Source organism: Asterias amurensis, chromosome 3, assembly GCF_032118995.1.
Source record: "Asterias amurensis chromosome 3, ASM3211899v1".
NCBI classification, from domain to species: domain Eukaryota; kingdom Metazoa; phylum Echinodermata; class Asteroidea; order Forcipulatida; family Asteriidae; genus Asterias; species Asterias amurensis.
Genome location: NC_092650.1, coordinates 1,424,875 through 1,439,296, shown reverse-complemented (window position 1 = coordinate 1,439,296; position 14,422 = coordinate 1,424,875). Strand labels below are relative to the sequence as shown.

Sequence of the window (14,422 nt, the reverse complement as noted above, 5' to 3'; positions counted from 1 at the left end):
TTGTGTACAGTGATTATTTGAGAATAATTATGCACTCTTTAACACCACAAGAATGCTGTCGAGGCCTGACTTATTAACTTGTCAAGTTTTACCTTGGACTTTAACCAGACTCTGGCTTAGCTCTGACAGTCAGCGTGCTGCGGTTTAAGAGCTCAGTATTTGAAGAGCTCAGTATTTGAGATAAAATAAACGTTTCACCTTCATTGGATGAAACTTATGTAATCAATCATTGTCAGTTAAGACAAAGTGTAATTAAGGATAGCGCTGTCAACCCTGGTGCCTGATCAAGCAGCAAGTTCCTCTAAAGGTAGGGTATACTTAAAGTTATAGTCAAAGATACACAGTCTACAATACACAGTCTGTCTGGCATTCAGGTTAATTTTACCCAACTGTGCAGAAAGGGCCAGAAAACTCCAGTAAACATATAGTGCAGTATGATGCATTTTAAAACAAGTTTTTAGCTACATTTCTTTTCTTTTTTTTCAATTTTAATTTTTTCTACAAGCCATTTTGAAAGAGAGCATTTTTGAAGTATGTTGCCATACTACTTTCTCTAAGGTGTTTTCCCAACCTTGTTTTTCTCGGATAGATAAGAACCTGAAGTCTTTTGACATGAAACCATTTGTAGAAGTCATCTCTGTTATTGGTGATTAACAGCAGTGTTGCAGCCAAGGTGGGCGGTGCTGGGCAGGCCTGCCTAGGACTTGCAATTTTTGCCCAGCACTCTGAGAACATTGTGTTGCTATGCAAATTGTTCAAAATATTGTCTACTGTGTACTGATATCAGACACAGCTAATGATAAGAAGTATCAAATGTCACAGAGAAAGAACAATAGTCAAAAAGGCATTCAACTTAAATAACATGAACAGTTTGGAAACCTGGCAGTAGGCCTTGAAGCTTGCACTTCAGCAATGATAGCCCCCACAATTAAACATGAATAATTTTGTTGATCCACTCACCCTTGGTGGACTTCGAATAAGTTTTTTAACCCATAGAGATATATATAAGAACTAGAGGGCACACTGGCCTATATGGGCGCCCCGCATGCGCACATGCGGCCATTTTGTAAGTTGACAAAACAGTAACGCGTAGCGTTCAATAAACACAAACTCAAACGTGTGTCGCGTACAGAATGGCGCGCGTGTGTCTCCTTGTGGTCCCGTCCCGATTGTACAAGCAGCATCACCTGTGCGCCCTCTAGTTTTTATATATAACTCTATGATTTAACCTCTAAAATAAATTGGTCTAGCTACAACCATGATAAACAGTTCCTTCGATTAGCAAATAACTGTGGTTTACCTTTGCATTTAATATCCTGTCTGTCATGATGTGACAGACTGTGATTTATAAAGACCATTGACTGCATAATAGCACTTCACCCTTCTTGCATCACTATCCCTATTCACCCCAATGTACTCATTCCCACACAAGAGACCAGATAATCTCCTCAGTGGAAGAGGCTAAACAATAGACAAGGAATTGAGTAAAGGAAAGTTTTGCTTTTCTTCTGACCTCAGGAATGTGCCTGGGTGATTTGAAGAGAGAGCTTAACTTTGTGGTGATGGATGTGTATTGTAGGCTACTTTTTAGTCTGGCAGTAAAACCTTCATCAATGGGGTTTGGATGGATCAAGTACTGTTATGATGATCTGTCCAATACATTTTGTTTTCCCTTAATAGAAGCAAAGTATGCTACTTTCTTTTTATTATTTTAATTCCTAGTTTATGAATTATTGATAGTATGGTGCAATTAAACATCACTCAGTTGCCATACTGTTTATTCCATGTTTTTATTTGAGTATGAAATAAACCAATAATAGTAATAATATTAAATAATAAATATTATGTTTGTTTTTTTAAACTGTTCGGATAAAACCAACCTGTGAAAATTTCATTTAAAAAGGTGGTATTGTTTCTGAGATATCAAACCGAGCACGCTTTTATGATCATTGGTCATTAACTTTGGAAATAATTGCCAAAGGTATCCCTTTAAATCCATAGAGTCTTTGCCATACATTGTGTGTTTACTAAGTTAAAAAGAGGAACTTTGTTTACCAAGTAAACAATTGTATCTTTGGGTGTTGTGTACTGTTCACATGATTCAAGATTGTAATACAAAGATTGTGAAGTCCACAGTATATGGGTAGGGGTCATTGTGTCGATGATATAGGTGAAAGGTCACATGGCCACGCTTATGGGTCGTCTTGACTTCTGCAGTGGAAGTTTGAACATTGCAGATATGATTTTATTTTACAACAAATTTCCTGTGGGAAGATGGCAATTATAATAGTCCGGAAATTAGCTCTATTTACGTTCATGTCATACTTCTCCTTTGCATTGGATTTTCTGTGTGATGAGGAAATGGTTCAACTTGTAAGCACATTCACAGTTGGCATTCTGCCAACATTTAAATTATGTTCTAGTTTCATACTCACTAGCAGGTCTCAAAATAACCCATGGCACCCACAACAACTGCGTCATATGCTTTGTAATTAAGCATTCATGCGCACAATGAATATTGCATCAGTTACGCCATCTTAAAATTCATAATCCCAATTTTCAAAGGTCACTTTTGGAAATGATACTTTGCAAGTGTCAAGCGACCTCTAGGATGACTTTCTGATCTCAATGTATATTTTAAATGTCATACTTTACGGCTGGTATCCTTGCTTTAAATGATGGTTGCATTCAGTGGAATAACAAGGGGCCAATTTCATGGCTCTGCTTACCGCCGAATTCTTTGCTTACGATCAAGATTCTCTGCTAGCTGTAGCTGTGTACTGTGTTAGCAAAGAATGCCTAGTAATGTTCAGTACGCACAAGCCAAAATTCCCTGCTAACTCATGAAATGCGCTTGACTTAGTAAGCCCTGCTTCCGCAAGTGCCAATTCTTTGCTTACGGTAAGCAGGGCAATGAAATTGGGCCCTGGTTTTCACGGTGCTTGGTTCAATCATTGGGTTAGCCGGCATGAACAAATTCCCTTCCAGTAGATAAGCTTTGTGTATATGATCCCTTGGCACATTAGCTTCGTCCGACCAAAATGTCAAACTGCCACATCGTAAACCTCATAAGATGTACCTAAACTGCATAAGTAAAGTTTCAGGTGAAAATTTGAAGATTTTTAGTAAGGCCAAGTAAAAAAAGAAACATGTTTAGTGTCCCCGCCCGCTTCCTTTTTACAGGCTGCTTCCTTGTTTATTTTATTTTTTTATGCACATTTTTAAAAAAAATTTTAAAATAGGGTTATTTTAAATGATCTCAGCAAAAACAATCTGAATGTCTTGTCTGAATGCCTCGACTAAATTGTTTCATTTATGTTTTGTGTATTTCAGCAGTAGAAAAAACAATGGATATTTGACATTTAACAAAGAATGGCGGCCATCTTGAAATAAAAAATAAAAAATAAAAAGCCCCTCTTCCTCCTTTTTTTGAAAAACCCGGACGTGAAACATGTTTTTTTTATTACTCGGCCAAACTTACACTAGTGCAGCTATTTTTTGTTTTCCAATTGTCTTTTACCCTTACACCAATGTGTATGAAGCACTGATACATATTCCTGAGCTCTGTGAAAAAAAAGAAAATAAAAAAAATTGTCAAAGTCAATATTTGAACATCATACAAAAATACATTGAATTGAAAAACAAAAGAGACTACTGACTGGCCTGGCACTAAAATCACTGGGCTCTTGCCTGTCTTTCTGGTGTAAAATTTTAGCCCTGACTGTCAAAGTTCGTTGAAAACAAAATTTAATAAAAAGTTTTAATGAAAAGGGTAAACAATGCTATGCAGCAATTCATTCCATATCTTCTGGAGCATATTATACAACTTGCAATAAATTTTATCAGGTTTCATTATACAATTTTAAAGTTTTGTAATGAGTTAGAGAGGAGTTAGAGTGGCTTGTCATATATCTGAATTTGATTAATTTTTCGCCCTGATTTATTTTATTTTCAAATGTTAGTCATGATTTGTGTCCTGGAGCAATGCTTTAATGCCTCAGTTGACCTATATGCTGTTACCCCCACCCCCCCCCCCCCCCCCCCCCCCCCCCCCCCCCCCCGGTTGAGTACTGTATATTTGTACATTTTATGAAACATTTTGTTTTTACTACTGAAGGGAATTCATTCACTGCGGAAAGGCTGTAGAGTTCCAAATCATAATAATATTTAATACAAACTCATAACCATTCTTCAGTTCATTACTTATTTCTAGAATTGGATTCCAAAATCATGAGATGATTTTTTTCTTCTCCGACGAGAGAGAGTGGCTCTAATACTAGCGCAGCGATGAGATTGGAGCAGGCCTGAAGTGGCGTTAACAGACGCTTTTCATGGAGGGGTTACTGTAGGTAGAAAGGACTGGATTCTGTCATGTTGCCTAGAGGCAATGGAGACAGCTCAAGATTGATGGCTTTTTGTATATTTATTTGGCTGTTAGTTGAGCTAAATTTCAGTAAATAAACACTTCAAAACAGTTCCAAAACGGTTATTTACTGAAGGGTTTGGGAAATTGTGATTGTTTTTGCCGACATCTGTGAGAATATAAAAAAAATGTAATACTTTGTTGTCGTGAAAACAGGGTGTTAATTTTTTTTGCTGTGATGCATTTTTTTATCTGTTTGTAAACTGTAAATGTAATTATTTTGTACTCTCTTTTTGTTAATAGCTGTTTACCACTGTTGGTTGGTGATAACATTAATAATAAACAAATAAAAATAACTAAGATTTAGATAAAATTATTTTTATTTGTTCTAGAATTATTTTACAATAATTAATGTATCATTTATTATGTAAATTGGCTTCAAAAATATTATTTAACGATTTTGAAGTACAACTTATTTATAACTGGAATGTGTTTTTAAGACATTCAATTTTCTTCTTTAAATATATCCAAATTAGTCTTAACTCAAACAAAATTATATGTTTTTAATGAATATTATTAAATTAAAATAAAAAATACTTTATTACATTTGAAAACAATAACAACAACAAAAACAACAACATGATCATATCATGCAAAACAGTAGTCACACCAGCAATTGAATCAAAGTAAAATAATCGACAATACAAACACATACCAATGGCTTCATTAGAAAAACAAGGGGTGTATCATTTTTATGAGTGTATTATCTATGGCCTGATGATCACAAATGTAATATTGCGTTTGCATTTCCCACGCTGAACATGTGGCGCAGTTCTCATTAAAACATCTCATGCATACATACCATGTATCATAGATTTAGTTTCACATATGACTGTGTTCTAAAAACGCATTCCAAGGGTACAAGCAGGCAGCAGGTCACCGTAGGGCATTAGTGTAGTGGTGTGTAGGCTTTAAAGGCTCTAGTACATTACCATTATATGCACTTGAAGTATTCGTTTGAGAAGTTGTTTGTCATCTTCAAATCTTTCCACTTGAAGAGGGCACTGCCATGAGGATGCTATGGAGTCCATTTGTTCGGAATGGGAATGTTTTTTGAGGGGAGTTGTGACATATCGCCCCAATTTCATTGAGCTACGTTTAGCAGAGAATACTGTTTAACCCGTATCTGCTTAGCAAAATTAGCAGGATACCAGTTATAGATAGTACATGTGACATAGTATTATGGCTGCTAACTTTATTCTGGTAAGCAAGATTTTGTTTCAAATGCTGTTCGGCCGAAGCATGCTGAATTGAAATGAGGTCTTCAGAATGTTTCTAGTTCTCTTGGTTTAAGAATAAGAAGTCCTACTGTGCAATCTGAAGCATTCTATATCATGGTTTTCTCTTCATGTGTTTTGTAAAAACAAAAAATAAAATTATATAAAAATTAAAAATGTATCGGCACGCAAATCATGCGTAACAGCCAGTATGTTAGCTTGTGGCATGTGAGAACCCTGTTTGCTGTGATTATTTGTCTGTCAGTCTGGCCGTGGTCTGACAAAGCTGAAGCCATCCAACAGCTTCCAAAGCCTAGTATAGGATCAATTGCTTTATGCAGATTTGTGTTTACAGCCTACATAGTGTGTAACAATAATGTAGCTGGATTGTTATAAAATATGTATGCATCTTGTGACAGTCCACCCAAGGTGTGTGAGACCTTTAATGGTCGTAACGCACTACACAAGACTCATGTAGGGCCTGTGCAATAGTGCTGGATTTGTCACCGTGGTAATAACCGAAGGGGAGGGGGCAGATGGTGTGTGACTGAAGACCATAAGTAGAATTCCGTGGAAGTGTGGACTTGAAATTGGATTGATTGTCGAGATTGGAACACAATCTTGAAGACCTCGTCAAATCAGAAGTGTCAAGAATCAAAAATATATAAAAAAGCAGAGCAAGACAGGAATGCGGAATTAAGGAGAAAAACAATACTGCGGAATTCTTTCATTTTGTCGGCGTCAAGTACATCGTGGTCAGATTAAAACATGTGTACCTATTCGTCAGAGGTTCTTGTACTTGATCTGTCGTGACAGGATTGCATAAACAGGTTAATGAAAAACTGTCCGCTGCAATTACTTGGAACTAAGCGTGGAATCTGAGAACAAGTACACCGCAACACGGGGGTCAAGGGAATCGCATGGCAAAAGGGGTTTTAGGAGTATGTGTGAATGCATGTTTTAATTAATTCTAAAAGCAGTATTATAAGGAAATTTACACCATACAAAGTACAGTATAGTGTTGCCATACAGTTTGTGAATATTAATTTACCATTTTGTTCAACTGTAATGTATTGTATTGTGTTGTATTTTATTCTGAAATTGGAACATAACCACATGGGGAAAAAGGATATTTTAAAGCAACAGAATTAACAATAGCTTCATCAAGATGGTCCATCAAAAGCTTACATCTATCTTCCTTGCCTAGGAGTTCAAATCCATTGATTGATAATATAATCGAACAAAATATTCCCAAGATTGTTGTATAATGGGCAATCTATCCCTACTGATCTTTGTGTTTACAAATAATTGTTGTTTTATAGACAATTGATAGATCTTCAGAATTGCTTTCCTGTGAGTTTCAGTTGTGGAATTTTGTCATTAAAAAAAAAGAAGGAAGATAATAAAAAGGGAAGGTTACTGAGAAATCCTTGATGGTTTTCGTCAGTGTGATGGTGATTTTATTATGGAATGTCCATCCACGCTGTGTCATCAGGGACACACACTGAGACAATAATTTTGAGCTCACGCCCGGCCGCGGATGTGGAAAGGAAAAATGAATGGAATACCTCACTATCTATTCTAATAATATGAATATCAAGAATAGTTGTGTCAAAAGAAGATGGTACAATGTCGCTGAAGGATGAATTCCTGATAGTGCAGATCATCCACACAGCAGGCTCCTGGCACTCAGCTTTAAAGGACGTGAGTGAAAGCGCTTCCAAACAAGTCAATTATGAATATTGCTGTGTCAAATAACCATTGCACACTTTTAGTACAAAATAGCATGAAAATTTGCATAAATATAAAGCAAGTTTTCATCTCGATATTTCAGCAATTCAACTCTACCTTATCCCCAACAGTCTTTATTTTATTGTATCGAATAATAAACCACAGTTATTATATGCCTTTTGACTTGCATCCTCGATTAAAGAAATCGACAAAATAGGGAGATCGCCAAAAAACATGTAGGGCGAGATAGCTCAATTGGAGATCACGGGTTCAAGTCCCATTTCAGGTACATTATAGTTTTTCTGTGTTCAACCCAAAAGAAACTTATTCAGTGGCTTGCCAGTGATGACCGGGAAGCTTGTCAGTTTGTTTGTTGGCCAGCTTTTTTTACTTGTCCATACTTCATAAATAGCATTCGTAAACAGGGATGCTTTTAAACACTATATTAGGCAGCTAGACCACTTAGATTTTTAAATGCCATTTCGGCCAGTGGACCGCTATTAATTGAATACACTACTCCGATACAGTACTTCAGAAACAAAAAAGGAATTTAATTATGTTTATACAACTAGAAAAAGTGTAATGGTTAATGCAGTTGCCCTTTCAGTAACCCACTTGACTGATAAGATATCGTTATGGTATCGTTAACTAAAACCAAGAGTATATCATTTTTATGAGTCATTCTCTGAGCTCATTTGCATATCATTTGTCATACCGTACTAATTATACTCTTGGAATGGAAGCTAACGAGTTCTAATAAATTTATAATTTTACCCCATACCGATCATGAGCTATTTGTATACCATTCCAACAGTACACCAGGCAAAGTATACCTTTAGTTTTTTTAACCGTTTGATTATTTAAATCCTTTACATGTAGGTCTATGCAATCAAACTAACATCAAATTAACCTGTGAAAATTTAATTTCAAAAGACGTTCATGTTTTTGAGATATCACTGGAAATAACAAATATATCCTGAAAGAAAGAATAATCCCTTATAGGCAGACACAATCTGAATAAACTTACTGACACAGGAACGCTACTCAGATTCAAATTTTGGGGCATAAAAACTTTTTATAAAATACCTTTTATACATACATAACCTCAAAACGTTTTTGTTTCCCACTGAGCGCAACTAATAGTTTTATTTTGCCATGTTTTTTACTTATGTTATTTCGTTTTTCTTGTGAGGCGCTGTGTTCATTGTAGAGTGCCATAGAAATGTTTACTATTACTATTATTATTATTACTCTGAAGTGAACTGATTCTCAAAGTGCTTTATAATGTATTTTGCGAAAGCTGCTGTAGGCATCTTACCAAAAGTTGTTGTTGCAATTAATTTTAAAGCCATTGGACCCTTTCGGTAAACAGTGTTGTCCATGGCCCACACTTTGTGTACCACAACTTCTATATTAAATAACAAACCTGTGAAAATTTAGGCTCAATCGGTCATCGGAGTCGGGAGAAAACAACGAAAAAACCCACCCTTGTTTCTGCGCGTTTCGCCGTGTCATGACATGTGTTTAAAATAAATCCGTAATTCTCGTTAACGAGAATTTATATTGTTTTGCTGTTTTCTCAAAAAGTAAAGCATTTCATGGAATAATATTTCAAGAGAAGTCTTTCACCACTGCCTTCTGTAAACCGTGTAAGTTATTTGTAAATCTGAGAACTTTTTTTTTTTTTTTTCTGAACCGAAAGGGTCCAATGGCTTTAAGAGTGATTACCAAACGTATATCTCCCCTTTAAATCGATTTTAATTTGACCAAGTTCAGTTCAGCGTAGTTCATGTCATCTCAATCCAATTGAATTTATTAATTTTCTAATTGGATTTTCCTCTAATTCAGACCATTTCAAAACTGATTAACTTTTACTCCATTACCTTTTAGATAACAGGTGACCTTTTAAGAAATTGTGAACTATTTTAAAAGTCAAATTTTGCTTTCCTTGATGAAACCTTAAATCGGTTGGTTTTCTCTGTTGACCTGTTTACAAGACACTGTTTTCTCAGAGCTTGTAATAGTTCTGTCGAAGGAAGACATAAATCATCGCAAACAGATTGTATTTAAACTCAATTTAATTTGTTTTTTCTTTAAATTCATCTGCCTATTACAGTGTGGGAATAATACATATTTATAAAAGTCTTATCTGTAATAGGAATTATTCATAGAAATTTAAGGTGAGTTTCTTTCAGCAATAAAAAGAGTTATTTAGTTTGTTTTGAGGAATATATATGAGAAAGGATTTGGTTTAATTCCCACATAAAAAAAACCCATCATTGTTCTTGAACTCCACAGTCCACACATAAATGTTTGTACATTTACAAATGCACTACATGTACATGGTGTGTACAAGCATGGAGGAATAAGCAGTCCTCATCATGCATTTATACACGTACTTCTTCAATCCCGTCATAATGTTGGGTCATTCCAGTATTTTGTTCGCATTTCCAATGAGCGGCCGTTGTGCCAAGCATCTCGACTATGCATTCATTGAAAGCGCGGAAGATGGCTTGACGCTGTGGGTGTAGAACACAACTTGGCCTGCAGTGATAGACTTTGTGTCCCCTTCAGTATGAGGGAGTAGTGAATATGGAACAGTCTTCTTTTGAAGACAGTTAGAAGAAGAGGGGCTGAGGGGAAAAATGGACAGGTCTGTGTCATGCTAAAGGACCCTGGATTGTTTTGCTGAAAACTCACTTTAAAACCCTTTTCACACAACATCATTTTAGTAGGTGTCTCTTGCTAAGTTTGAGCAAGGTTGTGAAACTTCACAATTGCACTTTGTGCGAAAGGAGGACTGTTCAAGATTCCTAGTGAAATATCAAATTTGCTGTTCTTTATATGGACAAGATGAATATTGTTTTCCTTTCACATGAGGTGCATTGTCTAAATTAGCAACCATGCTAAAAAATAAGCAAGGGAGCCTTGCTAAATGGCTGTCGTCTGAAAGGGTTTCAGGTCATCTTATGTCAAAACCCTACCACTTGATTAAGTACAATTGTAAGTTGTGCTCGGAATCTGGTTATTGTGTATTTTTAAATTTTTTTTAAGGAGGGGCTACTTCTATCAAGATATTTTCTCTGTAATAACTTTTCTACTCCTTCTGCGCTTGCTTTTAGGGGACTTCCACCACTTAATCATTACGTTGTTTATAAAGTACCATAATGTTTATCATTGTGTAAGCAAACTGATTGAGTGGAAATAAACTGACCTGAAACCAAACTCTTCTGGCACAAATAAAAGTGAAGAACTATTTTTCTTCCTTCGCAATGTGAGGTCTTAAGTAACTGGAGGTCACTGCACTATGAGACATTTATAAGGTTTCCTCAAGTCTGGAAGAAAGGCATCTTTGCTTTGCTTTGGAAAAAAGAGAGTCTGGAGTCTGATTTCTGATCCTGCAAAGTAGACGGATTTCAATCGCCACCTGCACTCAAAATACAGTATTACATTTAAAGATATAGTAATATTGTTATTGCAAAGAGAATCTGTAATTTATTTGTTTGTTTGTTTGTTTGTTTGTTTGTTGTTTGTTTCTGTAAAAGCCTAGAGGTTTTAAGTTTGAGATTGTGGGCGTTTTCATCCGAGAGACTGTCATAAAGGAATTTGTTTTGGATCTGGTTGTGTTTCTCTTACCAGGTTTACTAGAAATAAACAGGGTAATGTTCTGATTTCAAAATATTGAAACATCACCTCATGATGTAGACTCTCCATTGTGTTTGAAAAAGTACACAAGTTGTCCTTGCTGTATGTCATCTTTGGAGAAGCTTTTGTCATCATCTCACCACGGAGGAAGGTTTCTTTGATTGAAAGATCCCTTTAAACCTAGTGCCCTTGGAGGACCAGAAGCCCCCTACCTGAGCTGGGAAACAATCAATGTACTGGGACTGCTGGGTTCTGAGTAGAGTCAGATGAGGGCATTACCTAGCGGGTAACCTCAGGCAAGGTGAACTGTCTATTGGGCCATGGAATGAGGCAGGGGGTTCGGAACAGAGACTTCAGATCATGTCTCTGGAAAGAGTGGGATTAAAATCAGTTCGGTCACTGAGAGGGATGTAGGGTTTTGCAAAATAAACGTTGAGAAAAATGTAACGAGACAAAGCAGCAATAGGAGTTCAAACACTTTTAGTACATGGTTTTTCCTCCTTGTTTGTTTTCATCTTCATTTATGTTTATCTGTTTATAATTTGCTCATTTCTTTAGCGTAGTTTTAAAATTTCTTCCGGTCTTGTAAATGAAGTTTACAGTGTTTCATTTTGTTTTGTACCTCAAGTGTTTTTAAGTCAAATTTTTATTGAATTTTTTGTTTATTATAATCGCATTTATTGTCGCATTTAAACATTTTAATCGCATTTAAAGACAAAGGCGACTATGGAAATAGCTCTTTTTATTTTTAAGATTCATTTTGACAGCATTTCAAGAGAGAAAGAGTTCCTTTGTACAAGTTTTTGTTGCTCTCTTTTACTAACAAGGACACACAACTTTCAAATTTGTTTTGTTCCAATTTTATGCACGTTAAAAAAGCGCGTCAACACAGAGGCATAGTCTTAATACAATAGTGCCTAATATGCAAATTGGCAATTATGTAAATGTAAGTGTTTATTAAAGCTGCGCAAGATTTCGTAACGAGAAAGTGTTTGACATGATGAGTTCATTCAGGACAACTTGATTAACTTAAGTAGAGGACTGGAGTGTTGGATTGAGTAATACGTCAATGGTGACCTGGAATTACATGTAGGCACGGAGGCTCGGCCTCTGTTGCCCCATACTTGGCCCATGGTGCCCTTGGACTTTAAGATTTTTCAATGGACGGGCCCTTTGCAAAATGAAAATTGCAGTACCTTCCCCTTCACAAAGATTTAACTCCAGCCATGTCAATGACTTTTGAAGGTCATCAGAATTTAAAGAGAAAGAATTGTACAAATTTACATTTTGAAATTCAAGAAGCAGTGTTTTATTTTATTTGTTTGAAGAAGTGAAAGAACAACTTCCAGAAAGCGCAAAAAAGGTTGTGTCAAAATCTCCAGCTATTGTGCAACAAATATGGGTCAGCGGTGACATTAAAATTCCCCAGGAATTCCCCAGGAATTACCTTCCCAATGCGAACTGGGCTGAAGGGAAAACTCACGGCTGGGTGGCTGTGCATATTTTTTTCATACAAATCAATGAGGGTCACTGGGGCTTCATCTTCTACATGTAGACCATGCCGAGATGTGAATCCGACCACCTATTTTTTTCTCTAGAGTGTAACACCCAGGAGGTCCAGGGCGCCTCATCTTCCTTTTCTAGACTACTAGAAGACACAGACCCTGCTAAACAATTTCCAAATCACAACCATGACGGAGAGATTTGAAAATGATCATACAGTGTTTTGATGATATACCAGGCTCCTAGAAGAACACCTGGTCTGACTCAGTAATGGCCTCTTGTACAGTTGATGCGGTCCCATCGGACACACTTGTAATATGCTTATCTGCTCCGACGCTTTCTAACATTCACATTATGAGTTATTTGAAAGTGTGAGACCGTTTTTTTTCTCTCTCAGCGTTAAGAAACACTGTTAAAGGTGTATTTCAGGAACACAGGGCGATAGTCAGAGGGGTGTTTGGGTGTTTTTTGGACACCCTTTTACAAATGTTGACACCCTGTTTTATCTGTCATTTATATGTAAATGTATTGTAAGTGAACAATTTGAACGCCCAGTTTTTAAGTTCCCAGCAAATTTGGACACCCTTTTGACCAAAATCTCGCTAAAAGCTTGCTCAAGAATATATCAATCAAATTTTTTTTGAAGTGTATATAATGTTTTTTGTTACAAAACCAAAAAGCAAAACAATAATAAGTTTTTCACTATTGTTTTTAGCTCTAAATATTTTCAAGAAAAATAATTAAGTAAAGCCCGATTTTTTCATACTTCCTGCGAATGCAAATGCGAATGCGATACAAATGTTGACCTCACTAATTCACAAAAATAATTTGTAGCAGTTGAATTGTGCTCAACTCTCCTGCGAATATTGAAGTGAAAACAGAGTTGTGATGTCAAATTAATGTCAAATTTGCATTGCATTCGCATTCGCAGGAAGTATAAACCAGTTTTAAAATTGTAAAAAAAACCATAATTCAAGGTAGTTGAAATTGAATCCATCAGAGGACACCCTTGCGTCCATTCTGTTGCACCTTAAGGACTTCATTTCTAAATGGCGTAAAAATGTTTTGCTGCGGGAAACGAGGCAGAAAATGAGAAAATAAAAGCTTGTCCATCAGTAAGACGCTGAGTGATGGGTAATGCAGCTGGGGCCGCTTAGGCTATCTGAACAATGCTGGGTGTTTAGAACACATCAACGAGGGTTAGCGAGGAGTGTATTTTATCATATTGATGATGGGGTTTCTCCATGACTACGGTTTATTCTGTCAAATGGTTTTGGCATGTTGTAAAACTTTTGACGGAAATTTTGCATAAATGTCCCCTTAAACTGTTTAAACGCATGATATACTTTTGGTGAGTGTCAAAGACCAGTCTCACTTGGTGTATCCCATCATACATAAAATAACAAACCTGTGAAAATTTGGGCTCAATTTGTCATCAAAGTGCAAGAAAATAATAAAAGAAAAACCACCCTTGTTGCATAGAATTGTGTACTTTCAAATACCTGAGAAAGACTTCATGCCTGAAGCTTTTCTCCTGAAGATTTTGGGGCAAACAAATTACCTTCTTCTCTTAAACTACATTACTTCAAAGGGGGGCTTTCTAACAAGATTTTGTATAATATCAACAGCTCTCCAGTGCTTGTTACCAAGTTAGTTTTCCTAGTCATAGGTTTCATGAGTTACTACTAAAGGTATACCCTCTTTTTAATTATACCAAACAAAAATGGAATGTCCACACAGTCATGTAGCATGCATGTTCCCGATATACTTGAGTCGTTAGTGCACAAAACATCACATCACCGATGACAATGCATCGGATGGCATTGAGAACAAGTTTTTATAGTCATTAAAATTTGCAGTAATTACCAAAGGTTCATCTCCCTTTAACTATATATATACCATA

At 36.3% G+C, this 14,422-nt stretch overlaps 1 protein-coding gene across 1 annotated transcript in view; it reads left to right on the top strand.

Moving 5' to 3' along the window:
• Positions 1-14,422, top strand: part of LOC139935052 (beta-1-syntrophin-like) — a 34,582-nt gene that overhangs the window by 1,594 nt on the left and 18,566 nt on the right. The gene's annotated exons all lie outside the window — the stretch shown is intronic.